At 44.6% G+C, this 13,808-nt stretch overlaps 1 protein-coding gene across 5 annotated transcripts in view; it reads left to right on the forward strand.

The window, feature by feature from the left end:
• The window catches only part of LOC147018492 (uncharacterized), a 261,256-nt gene that overhangs the window by 131,859 nt on the left and 115,589 nt on the right, over positions 1-13,808 (forward strand). Inside the window, exon 3 of one of the 5 annotated variants that reach the window (XR_015062419.1) lies at positions 3,595-3,810. The exons of the other annotated variants lie outside the window; for them this stretch is intronic. The gene's annotated coding sequence lies outside the window, so the exon portion shown is untranslated. The remainder of the gene's footprint in view (positions 1-3,594; positions 3,811-13,808) is intronic. 5 annotated transcript variants of the gene reach the window in all.

Here is a 13,808-nt window from a genome sequence, read left to right on the forward strand (position 1 = left end):
CAGGGTCGGATTAAGGTCTTTGTAGGCCAAGGCCCTTGAGATTTCGTAGGCCAAATTCAAGAATGATCGAAACGACGATTTTGAACATGAAATTTAATCTGAACAGACTGCGGTAAATGGCGATTTGTCCGACTTTTCAAATATACAAGTGTCTGTAAAATCCAATTGGGCTTCGAAATTGAGAAACGAACGATACAGAAAACAAATTCGGAGGAATGTTTGTGTATTCGATTCCCACCCTGCTGAGAACACCTTCTTTCGCGCCTTTTGGTTGGTAAACGACGCGATCACTTCGGACAAATCGATTTCCTTCATCAGCTCGGATTGAACACAGAGCAGAGCGAGCGTGGACACGCACACCTGACCCTCGGTCGACCGAAGACCATTTTTCCCGCCCTTTCGTGTGCTGAAGGAGCGTTGACCCTCGCAGCTCGTAGCAAACATCGAACAATATATTCGGAGGGCAACAAAAATATTGGGGAATGTGTGTGTCAAGTTGTTGTGAAGAATGTACTCGAGCATGTCCGATGCATTGATGAACTTGGGAGTATTTCGAGCAAAGTTCTATTTCCTGAACTTTGTCCATTTCAACGTCAGCAGGGCACGCTGAAACCAGTTTCTCCGCTCTGCGAGAGAGTGTACCATGGTCGAGGCTCAGCCTGGTGTTGGCTCAGTGGTTCGGGTGGCAGCTTGGGATCCTCGGGTCCTGAGTTCAAGCCCCGTAGGCCGCTGAATTAATACACCAGGGGGTTGACTCAGCCTGTCATCCTTCCGAGGTCGGTGAAATGAGTACCAGTTCCAGTATGTGTACTGGTAGAGGGGCACTGCATCATCGACAGTCGCGCTGCAAGAAATGATAGCTACCCCGGCAACTGAGCTGCCATACGACCACCACCATGGTCGAGGCTGTTGGCCGTGGGGATGAATCCAAACAGATCCGTGATTTTCTGATAGCTCTCTCTTCTCCGATGGATTTCTGTCAGAAGGCGATCGAGGATGGAGAAGTGCGTCTCAACTCTGAACTTCTCCCTGCCAGATTTTGGGGTTTCTTCTTCCTCGTCATTTTCATAGGAGACCTCCTTTCGCCTCTTCACCCGACGATTGTCAACAGCGAAAATGATGGACTCGACCATCTTTTTGGCGCGGTCCTCAAATGAATCGAATCTTTCATCGTTTCGAAGCGACTCCATGTATTAGAAACGTCGTAATGCTGCTTAACCACTCTGCATCTATTCCAGGTGGTTGGAGACATCTGTTAACTCGATCAATGTTGCCAAGTGGATCAGACCAGACTGCGCACATGATTGCTGTTTCGGTCAATTCCATCTTCTCAGCCAATGCTTTGCTTTCCAGTCTCACTGATGGCGCAGCATTATGATGCCCTTTAATACATAGTCGCTTCGAAACGATGAAAGATTCGAATCATTTGAGGACCGTGCCAAAAAGTCTTTATCCTCCTCTTTTAAAAAAGGTTTTGATGTGTTTAGGGCGCCCAGCTATCTTCATCGGCGCCTTCTTTATGTCCTTGTAGCTTGCGGAAAACGCTTTACAAGCGTCCGCACGAGCTGACCACCTCGTATCAGGCAAACAGTTGAGTTTGATGTCACGTTCATCGAGTGACTTCTTTAAAATGACGCATCTTTGGGGAGATGCTGACATAAAGTTATACACGGCTTGAATAAGTCCGAAGTATTTCACGGCTTCCAAATAACTCTCTGTGGCAGCGACTCCTACCAGATTCAAACTGTGGATTAATTTTACAGACTCTTGCTTGTACGCCTGAATAGACACCGGACATGTTGCTTTCATTCTCGTATGACTGCCTCGACAATCCATGACATCAATCCCACTGGCTTCCAGGACTTCTTGCAATTTTCCAAACAGATATTCACCATCTTGATGCTCAATGACGACGTACTGTAGAAACCTTTCAACAGCTGTACCACGCTCGTGCGATGCTAGACGTGCAGAGGCATTCTTCCAATCATTAAATCCGATACGAAAATTACTGAGATGGCTTTCCTGATCATCGCCGTCGGGACAGAGGAGTTTGCACACGTAGCAGTAAAGTTTACCATTTGATGGAGAAAACAGCATCCAGTCCCTGTTCACCGTTTCCCCGTTCGTGAGTTTCTGCTGAAAGGGTTCGCGCCGAAAATACCGTGTTTTATCTGGATACACTCTGGCCGTATACGAAAAATCTGCCTTCCTATCTTGGCAGGGAGGATTCTGGATGAAATTATCTATGAGTTCTGCAGAAAGAGTCCATTCAGCAGGATCAGGATTGAAACTACGAGCTGTAGCACTGGCTGCAGTTTCAATGCTTTTCTCGTTGCTCAATGCGACGGTATTGGTGTATTCAGCTTTCGAAATGTGATGCAGTGCGAGATTACTTGATCCCTCGACATTGACATAAGAAGACTCTGCATGCGCACATTCCGTTTGCTCATCTCGACTCTGGTGAGGTGAAAATTTTTTAAAGATGGATCCAGACAGTCTTTTTATTTCTGTTTCACGCCTCTTCTTTTTGTCGCATTTGCAAGTACCGCTGTTGTGGTGCCGAATATATCCGTCGGCGATAGTCAAGAATGAAAAACGACAAAGAAGAGCAAAACAAAGAACTGCAAGCATCAGGATGCTCGATAACTCACAGGAATGCAAGAGGTGCCAGTCTGTTCATACTCAGCGTGAACGTAACCCCACCCATCGGCCAGATGATAGCGGTGACGCCTGTGATTGGCTGAGTTGTGATGTGATCATTTGGTTCCCACGCTCGCTGTCGACCATCACTGTGTCTGGCAGCGTGCCAGCTGCCTTCGCTCACTGTGTGTACAGCCTTCCTGCACATGTCTCGTCACATAATTAAGACTGAAAAAAAACGTCATCGGAAATTTTTGTGGGCCTCGCTGGCCCAGTGGTTAATCCGGCACTGGCTGTTGTGCTGCTTGTCCGGTAAGAATCTTTGTTTCACACAGTCGAGGCTCGTGGAAGAGCGACAACACTGAACTGGTCAGAATATAAAAGGAAGAGCAGAAAAATGGGGGAAACACCAACAGCAGCGTTAAAGGATAAAATAGAGGGAGACATGGACAAATGAGGATGTGGGAAGGGAAGGTGGGTCAGGGAGTGGACAAGATGGGTTCACATGCAGACTCTCAGGAAGAAACAAAACTTGTAATTTGGAAGGACGGGGCATGGTGGAGTAGTTAACAGCATCAGAAAAGATCATGGTTTGAATGGGGATGATCTGAGATGATGATGATGATTGTGGTGGAGAACAGCTGCCTTCCAAATGTGGAGGGAAGGGTGAGATTGAAGAGTATGTGAAAGTTGGTTCCACAGGTGGGAAGAGGCACGAATGGCCCTGCAGAAACGTGGGCAGGTGGACAGCTTGGAGGCGAGAGTGCGCATGAAGCGTACCTCCTCAAGTAGTCAAAGCAATGCTGCCAGCGACATGTGATGTTCACAGTGTACCTGCCATAAGCATGATTTGCATGTGGAAACATAACAGGGATCTCGTGTGATTGACTGTTGTTTTGATGTTGATAAAATAATTAAATTGGAAACTGTCTCAACAATTACTTCCTCTTCCAGCGACATGCAGCCATTACAGATGTGTTTGGGTCCCCTGGTATTGGGGTGCATATCCGTGGCATTTGTCTCCGCCTCTGAGAATCACCTGGCCTTGCATCGTTTCCACCGGAACCATTCTGGTATCTGCACAGCTGCAATCCTGGCTGCCAGCTTGCTGTTGCTGCAACTCCTCGGCTGTATTCTTGTTTCTCTTTGGGATTGCTCTCCTGATACTTGGTAAATGTATACTTGGGCAATCACAACCACCTTTTCCTTTTGCACTCTGCAAATTGTGCTCCTCTCCCGAGCTCGTCTGGTTGTGGAATATCTGTGCCATAGGAATTGGGTTTTTTCAGTTTTTTCAGTTTTGTTTGGATGACAATGAAGCATCCATGTGTGTGTGTTGGCATCTTCCTTTGTTGCTTATTTTCGGTTATAAATCGCTATGACATTGTCGGTGAGCTCAACAATCATTTACTACTGTTATTACAAATACTATGACTTTCATGGTCCCACCACCTTGTGAAGTTGGCAAGTGTAGGTTTTTTTTTTCTCTCCACATCTCAAGCATCTCCACCACCTTCCCACCTTTTACACATCTCCTCTCGCATCTCATTCCGTTTTCATTTTGGTCTGCCCTGCTCCCCCTTCCAACTGCATCCATAATCACACCTGAATGATCACATTTCCTTTCTCCCTCCTGAACACATGTCCCAACTGATGCAGATGTGCCTCCTGTGCCTTTGTTTTTTATTTTTTTATTTTTATGCCTCCATGATGAAGTCGTCGGAGGCATGATTGTTTTTTGTTATCCATCCGTCCATGATCGGTTTTTGTTGTCATGATGATTTGAGAACTGGAGGGATCCAAGTCAAACTTGGGACACAAATGTTATGATTTAAAAATGAACTGCTGACATGGGGTCAACAGGTTCAAGGTCTCGTTCGGGAAAAATGCTGTTGCTGCACTAACTTGTGAACCAGTGATGGGATTTTGACCAAACTTGGTATAAGTATTTATTGTGATGCAAAAATGTACCGATTGAATTTCAGCATCAAGAGGTCAAGGCTCATGTCAGGTAAAGATCTGATACTTGAGAACAGCTGAAGAGATTTTAATCAAACTTAGTGCAAGTATGTATAATCCTGTGTTTGTGTCCATCCATGACAGATTATTTGTTCCTAAAAAGTGAAGGGTCAGATGACAAATTAACACTCCCGTTAATGTGATACCATTGGCTCTGCCATTTGAACAAAACTAAGTAAGAGGTTATGTTTTCACCAGTTTGTCTATTTTTTGATTGTTTGTGTGCAGGATATCTCAAAGTTGTGTGCGGATCCCGATTTTAAAAAAAAAAGAAAAAAAAATTGTGGGCAGGTTGGGTGTGTGATAAGGACGAACTGATTAGATTTTGATGAAGATCCAGATCAGGATCCGACGACTGGAATCTTTTCAGTGATTCTTCACCATTGAGATCAGGCCAAAAACTATACATAGCAGGACATCTCAAAAAGTTGGACGGATTTGGATGAAACTTTGTGGACATGTTGGATGTGTGACAAGGAAGAATTTATTTAATTTTGGTGAACATCTGATAATTATCTCTGCTCCGGAAGGTGAAGGTTGTGTTTTCACCCATTTCTGTCTGTCGTTGTCTGTGTGGAGGATCTCTCAAAACGTTGTGCATTTTCACAATTTCACATTTCACATTTTCTGGAGGAGGGATCACAGCCTTGCTTGCTCAAAAGTCTTTACGTAAATACGTGAGTGATAAGAATGGTTCATTTTCATTTCCTCATTTCATTTCATTTTATCGCACCTCATTTCATTTCATAAAATTTTCATTTTCCTCCAGATTGACTTTGTCCACATGCTGCAATCCTCAAATCCAAAGATTGATTTCAATTTTGTGCTGTACTTTAATGAGTCGCCGAGAGTCGATCTTGGTTCCAAGGCACGGCATTTTTGAGCAGGCCAAACCAAATGGCACCTCATCATCCCTGCGAGGGTGAGCGCCCTGTCCAGGGATGTTTTTATGCCTCTGCACCAAGGGTGCCTGAGGCATTGTTTCCGGGTTGTCTGCCCGTCCGTCCGAATTTTCGTTTACGTGATAACTCAAGAAGCAAATTGTAGAATTTCATCAAACTTGGTAAAAGGTTAAAGTAAGACGGGGCAATGAAGTGATTAGATTTTTGGCCAGGTGTGATAAAGTTCAAGGATCAAGGTCAAACTCTGAAATTTTACTGTTTATGCCCGAACTCAAATATTGGTCAGAATTTCATCAAACTTGGTACAAAGGTAAAGTTAGGGCAATTTACTGATTAGATTTTGGGCCAGATATGATAAAGGTTGATGGGTCAAATATGTCAATACTCAAATGTTTGTTCGGGAGAGCGGAAGCATACCCATCTACTGTGCGGAGTCGAATTACTCAAGTTTTTATGATGAGACGAGTTAAGTATCTTCAAAAGGGTTTTTTGTTTTTTTTATTATTATTTTTTAAATTTACCCACTACCCAGTCTTCATCCATGCTCTCTCGGAGTTCCCTTCGTATGGATGCAAAGTTTTGGCCTGCGGAGTTTCATGGTTTTGGAGTTATGGAGGAGAAGCACAGATTGGCTGACCTTTATTACTGTAGATAGTCGGATTAATTTGGCACAGCATTATCTGCCCTTGCCAGCATGTAATCTCAAGGCTGGTCTGTCCTTCATCCTGAATTTTGATGTCTTTCTGATGGCTTGCATTCCCACTTTTGTTTGCTTGCCTGTTCAATTTTTGCTTGTTTTATTTCAATCCACTTTGGAGTTTTCATCTCTCCCAACACATTTCCAGGCTTTTTTCATGGAAATCTATTATGTTATCTTCAACAAACATTCCTCAAATGCAACCTTGGAGAATTTTTTTTGAGTGATCTTGAGATGCTCCTGCATAAAAGTCCAATTTGTTCAGTAATGCCACCTTGTTCTTTGGGCAAACTTGCTCCTGATGTTTCCACAATGTGGCACTGCGATCAAGGATATCTCATCAACAATGCCCCGTTTGTCTTTCCACTTTTACTTTTTATCCCCCGCCGCGTGGCGGAAGGGGGATATTGTCTTCACCCAGGTCGTCCGGCTGTCCGTCCGTCCGTCCGGGCGTCAACATTTATTGCCATGAGTGCAATAACTCATAAACTGTTTGCCATATCGATTTGAAATTTGGGTCACACATGTACCACCTGAAAAGGAAGAACCCTCTTGATGTTGGGTGTGGCCAGATCCAAGATGGCCGACTGGGGCGGCCATCTTGAAAAAAAATGTTTTTTGTAATAAATGTAAAACCGCTTATCTGATTTCAATTATTTTTGGTTACTACGTTTCTCACCCCTGGGGAACTTTTTAGAGATGATGACCAAATGGTGTCTTGTTTCCAATTCACCTCCCTCATTATCTGGAATATGTATGACCTTTTTCATTCAATGGCGGGGGATTCCCCATATCTGATGGTATATTTTATTTTGCAATATCTCTGTGCTGTGATGATGACTCTGATGCAAAGAGTTTGCTTGGAATGCTGCAGTGGTGTATTTATTGAGCTTTTCTTTTTTTTTAATTTTCTTGTACAAAGTCCATGCTCATGGTAACGCTGGAACACAGAATCGATGAGGATGCAACAGAACGAAAGGAACACTAGAAAGAGTGGGGAAACGCAAACAGCAGGGCCGAGGGACGTGGGTAAAAATGAGAGGCGGGGGTTGGACAACATGGATACAGGAGCAAACTCTTTTGATGGAAAAACTAGACATTTCGAAGGAGGTGGGTTTGGGTGTGGGATTAACGGGAGAAGGAAAGATCGTGGTTTTTGGATGGGGGATGATCTGAGATGATGAACAGTTGTCTTGAAGACTTTGCGTGAGGAATGAGATTGAATAAATATGGAAGTTGGTTGCACAGGAGGGGAAAAAAAGAGCAACGAATGTGTGGAGGTGAGCAGTGATTCTGGATTATGGGAGTTTCACCAGAAGGGGGTTGCTGGTGGACTGAATGCACCCTGCAGAAACCTGTCTTCTACTCCCGCCAGAAAGGAGATGAAACTCGAGAGAACACCAACCTGTTTGTGACGGCAAAGTGGATTTAAACCACAATTGCCTTTGAAAGAAGAAAGGAGCTTGAATCTCAATCATGCTGATTTCATATAATATATAAGTGGGGAAACTGCTTCAAACGTGATCTTGTCTACACATATATCTTATAAACAATACCGATCAAAAGTTTTGGAACACCCCCATTTTTCCAGTTTTTACTGAACTTTAAGCAGTTTAATGTTTCAGTGTACTCTGAAATTAAAGCATAGAACAAGTCAACAAATGCAGATAAAAAGAAACCGTGGAATTGTTTTGTTGAACAAAATTTAATCTAAATTTTTGACTCTTCAAAGTTGCCACCTTCTGCAGAAAAAACAGCCGAACAAACTCGTTGCATTCTATCTATCATGGAAATCAAATATTGTTCTGAAAGTTCTTCCCAAAACTGTTGCAGAATTTTCCACAAATGTGTGGTACTTGAAGGTTGCTTTGCTTTCACCTTTCTGTCCAGTTCATCCCAAACCAGCTCTATGGGGTTTAAGTCTGGAGACTGTGCTGGCCATTCCATGATTTGAAGCCGACTATCTTGTTCTTTTATTCGAAGGTAGTTCTGACATAGCCTGGAGATATGTTTTGGGTCGTTGTCTTGCTGCAGGATGAACCCTTGACCAACTCGGCATACACCAGAGGGTATTGCATGGCGCTGCAAAATGCTGTGGTTGCCCTTTTGGTTCAGGGTGCCCGTCACACTGTGCAAGTCGCCGACTGGATTCAGCAAAAGAGCCCCAGATCATCAGATACCTCCTCCATGTTTGACAGTTGGTGTCACACTGAGGAACCATCCTTTCCTTTACTTGACAGCATACAAAAACCCTGCGTGATTAACTGAAGATTTCAAATTTTGATTCATCAGTCCATAAGACCTTCTATTTTCAGAAGTTCACTGGTGGTGCGTCATGGCCCAGGCAAGCCTCCTTTTCTTGTTTTGCCATCGAAGCAATGGCTTTCTTCCTGCCCCTCGACCTGTCAAACCTGCAACTCAAAGTTCTCTTCACAGTTGAAACGGAGACTTCCTTACTTCGACCAGTGTTAAGCTGTGCTTGAAGCTGCTGTCCTGTGAGCCGCCTTTCACGCAAGCTGTTGTTGACTCTCAGAAACTTGTCTTCTCATTGTGTTGTGGCTTTAGGTCTGGCTGGGTAATTGTCTTTTTCTCACCATTATAATTGCAATACACAACTTCCTGCAGTGCAATATTGTCGAAATAATGCTTCAGAGGGTGAAGCAACAGTCTGTTCCTGCACTGCTTTAATACAGACAGAGGGTTTGTAACTAAACAAAAGTTGCGACACCTGCAGGAATTGTTTGCATCAATTTTCAAGGCTTGATCTACTTTCATTGCCGCAGAACAGCTGCAGTTGCTCACCCATTACTTGTTCCCTGAAAAGAGACTTTTTAAAAAAAACTCTGAAATTTGCATTATTTTTCAGTTTTTGGAAACCAAAACTTTTTTTATGAACCTCTGGCAGTTTATCACTGAGCTTTGTACCATTTCAGGTTATCACTGGACTTTAACTGCTTAAATTTCAGTAAAAACTGGAAAAATGGGAGTGTTCTGAAACTTTAGATCGGTCGTGTAAAGATACATACACTGATTAGCCAAAACATCATGACTACCTGTCTGAGCTGCTTGTTGGTCCTCCGTGTGCCGTCAAAACAGCGCTGACCAACCGAGGCATTGACACTACAAGACCCCTGAAGGTGTCCTGTGGTATCTGGCACCAAAAAATTAGCAGCAGATCCTTCAAGTCCTGCAAGTTGCGAGGTGGAGCCGCCATGGATCGGACTTGTCGATCCAGCACATCCCACAGATGCTCAATCGGATTGAGATCTGGAGAATTTGGAGGCCAGGGCAACACCTTGAACACTTCTTCATGTTCCTCAAACCATTCCCAAACAATGTGTGCAGTGTGGCAGGGCCCATTATCCTGCTGAAAGAGGCCACTGCCATCGGGGAACACCATTGCCATAAAGGGGTGTACCTGGTCTTCAAGGATGTTTAGGTTGGTGACACGTGTCAAATTGACGTCCCCATGAATAGCCGGACCCAGAGTTTCCCAGCAGAACATTGCCCAGAGCATCACACTCCCTCCACCGGCTTGTCGTCTTCCCACAGTGCATCCTGGTGCCATCACTTCCCCAGGTAAACGGCGCACACATACACGGCCATCCACGTGATCTCAAAGAAAACTGGACTCATCGGACCAGGTGACCAACTGCTCCAAGGTCCAGTTCCGACGCTCACATGCCCATTGTCGCGCTTTCAACGGTGGACAAGGGTCATCATGGGCACTCTGACCAGTCTGTGGCGACGCAGCCCCAAAAGCAGCAGGGTGCGATGCACTGTGGATTGTGACGCATTCTTTCTGTGACTTGTGCAACAGTAGACTTTCTGTTGGTTCGGACCAGACGGGATTGCCTCCATTGCCTTCGTGCATCGATGAGCTTTGGGCGCCCAACACCCTGTCAACGGTTTGTGGTTTGTCCCTCCTCGGACCACTGTTGGTTGGTACTCGCCACTGCTGACCAGGAGCACCCCACAAGCCTTGCCATTTCAGAGATGCTCTGACCCAGTCGTCTGGCCATAACAATTTGGCCCTTGTCAAAGTCGCTCAGGTCTTTACTCCTGCGCATTTCTCCTGCATCCAGCACATCAACTTCAAGAACTGACTGTTCACTTGCTGCCTTTCATATCCCACCCCTTGGCAAGTGCCATTGTAACAAGAAAATCAATGTTATTCACTTCACCTCTCGGTGGTCATAATGTTTTGGCTCGGTGGATGTATATGTATGTGTGTGTATATATGTGTATATATATATATATGTATATATATATATGTGTATGTATATGTATATATATATATATATATGTGTATATGTATATGTATATGTATATATATGTATATGTATATATATATATATATATGTGTATATGTATATGTATATGTATATGTATATATATATATGTGTATATGTATATATATATATATATATATGTATATGTATATATACACATGTATATGTGTCTTCTTCTTCATCTTTCGGCTGCTCCCGTTGGGGGTCACCACAGCGGATCATCCGTATGATCCGCATCGTGATTTGGCACATGTTTTACGCCGGATGCCCTTCCTGACGCAACCCTGGTCGCCTCTTACGACACAGGGATATGGTACACCTATTTTAACCGGGGTATACACCGGCCCAGTATACTGGTACTCATTTCGCCGACCTCGGAAGGATGACAGGCTGAGTCAACCCCCTGGTGTATTAATTCAGTGGCCCAACGGGGCTTGAACTCAGGACCTCTTGGATCCCAAGCCGCTGCCCTAACCACTGCGCCAACACCAGGCTCCTATATATGTATATGTGTATATGTATATGTGTATATGTATATGTGTATATATATATATATATATATATATATATATATATATATATATATATATATATATATATATATATATATATATTGCGGTTCTGGAACCCGCACGCCTCCAAGGCAATGGCATCCATCATAGTGATCCCCAGACAGTTATTTCATTAATACACGTGCAATTGGACCTTTCCCTCATGTCCACTGGGTCAAATGGCATGAAGTGCTTTGTGTGTGGTGTCATAGTTTGGGCTGATTATATCTCCATCTTCATTTCAACTCTTTTCCTCTTATTCCTGAAATTAATCCAGACTGCGGCTTGTGAAAACCACAACACGATCAACGTATGCGTCTTTGCGGAGGACAGCAAAAGAAGCAGGCACAAAACGCCAACGCCTCGCCTGTAAAAACCGCAGCAACACCCTCAACGTGTGTGTCTTCACGGAGGACAACACAAGCATCAACTACACAATGAAAACGGCCCCTCCACGTATCGTATGGGACGCACGTGGCACGCCCTTTCATTCAAATCTCTATCTCGAAATTATATCTCACCTCTTTTCAACCCATTTCTGCATGTCATAATTGTATCAAATCCTTTCCTTCAATCCATGATGCGGATCGTGATGGCACCGTCCCGTGCTCAGGCAGAGCCTGTAAGGATCATCACTGTAATAAATAACCGAGTTCATGTCATAAATAACGACTATGCGAGTTGACAATGACATCTTACCGTCTATCTTCGCTCGCCACCGCTGACTCCAGTGTCTCCCACGGACGATGGAGGCCTTCTCACGGCTCCGCTTCGATGCAGCAGCGACCAAGCAGAGGCGTGCTGTGCTGCCCGAAACGCTCGGGCCGCGTGGCATACCACGAGCAGGCGTGTTGACCAGCGCTAACCCGGGGTGCCGGGCGGGTATGTGGGGCCGACGCCCCTCAGCAGGTCGCAGGGGCACGGCCCGGGAGTTTGGTGCAGGCGATTCTTATCACGGGGTTCAGAGCGAGCCAATTCCGCAGCTTGGCTCGGGCTCGCTGGATGTACAAATGAGGCCGCTTCCGGTCATGGCGGCTCGGCCGTGCGGTGCACGAAGCCCAATCGGAGCGCCCAATTTGGATGACGACACATCGCTTTGTGGCGGTTTCCCGCCCTGCAACGCAGGGTCTATAAAGGATAGGTTGCGAAGCCATTTGCGCTCTTGCTCTTCTGGCTTGGGATTGATCCTTGATTTTGCGTGCTGATTTTGCCTTCTCCACGCTCTCGCCGCTGCCCTCATAAACTGCCTCTCCCCCATTCTCAACTCACTCACTGCTGGCTCCGCCTACCATCCTTCTTCATGCCTGATGGCCTCGCCCGTTCTTTGGACCAGGTGCACGTGCTGCGCCGGGAGACGACTCGCCAACCCCCAACGGATCTCTCGGCGAAGCGTCCCCCAAAATGTACTGAGGAGTACAGTCGGTCAATCGTGCAAGCTATTACGAGACCTTTAACCTCATCTCATCTCATCTCTCCTTTCTTACGATAAACTCCTCTTCGTGTGTGTGCGTGTGTACGGGCGGCATCTGTCGTCGCTTCAGTTAAGATTGCGGAAAAATGATATCGGGATAAGTCTGCTCTGTGTCTGCTTTGTAAGTTGCTTGTTTTGTTGTTGCACCTCATGCTTCTTTCTCTCCCTGCTTTAAACACAACAATAAATCTCTTCATTATGCTGCATGCTTTTCCTCGCCAGCCTGTAATAAATGCTGAACATCGGGATGTTCCCAGCTCGTTTTTGTGTTTTCTTTCATTGGTCCAGTATGGTCCGTTTCTCACACGGTTCGCACGCTCCTTGAATTTCTTGGAAAATGAGATTCCATTTTCCAGTACTTGAAAGTCCTGGAAAAAAGAAAAAACTCCTTGAAACTCCTGGAAAAGAAACCTTTTTGTGTGCCCTGTCCTTTACATATTTCTATCCTCTTGTTTTTTTTTTTTGTTTTGTTTTGTCAAAAATAAGCTGACATCGGTCATTTTGCCGCCAAAGGATTGATTGACCTGGGTTAGGGTTATGTTCATTGATTCTGTATGCAGTTGTAAAGTGTCGTGAAATATCAACCAATGAAAAGCATTGGAAATATATGCTCCAACAATTCATTGGCTGTTGATCGATGACGCTGCCATAATCTTCCTGTCAGTACCATATTGACTTCAATATTGAGGAACTGCATAAACGTCTCTGTGCGGAGAAACTTTTCGGCTGCAGAACGGAGAAGAAAAATGTCCAAAGTTTGTTATTTCAACACCGCGTGGCTCAGCCATCCCGACTATCGGGATTGGCTGGAAAGGGTGTCCATCCACAAAGCAAGATGCCGTGTGTGCAAGAAAGTTGTAGATATTTCGAACATGGGTGAAAGCACGCTCAAAAGTCATGCGAAGGGAACCAATCACGTGCGCTTGATGCAGCAGATGGTGGCCGATTCCCGTTCGCGAATTACAGAATTTTTTTGGATCAGCAAGCACATCGTCACCAGCAGGTGTCGTCATGGATATTTGTTTATGAAATAAACTATTCAGCGTAAAACGCATCTGCCGTAATTGGATTTCAATGAACACATCATAAAAAAATTCCAGTTTATAAATTTGACTTTTTGTAACCAAGGGAGATCGACTTAGCACAGCTGAAATAACTATAATGGGTTGTCTCCTCTTGAATGATTATAAATTATGAGTGAAATAATATCCTAATTTCTTGAACACAGAAACCGTT

Source organism: Eptatretus burgeri, chromosome 10 (assembly GCF_056783735.1).
Source record: "Eptatretus burgeri isolate ZD-2024b chromosome 10, Ebu_testis_v1, whole genome shotgun sequence".
Lineage (NCBI taxonomy): Eukaryota > Metazoa > Chordata > Myxini > Myxiniformes > Myxinidae > Eptatretus > Eptatretus burgeri.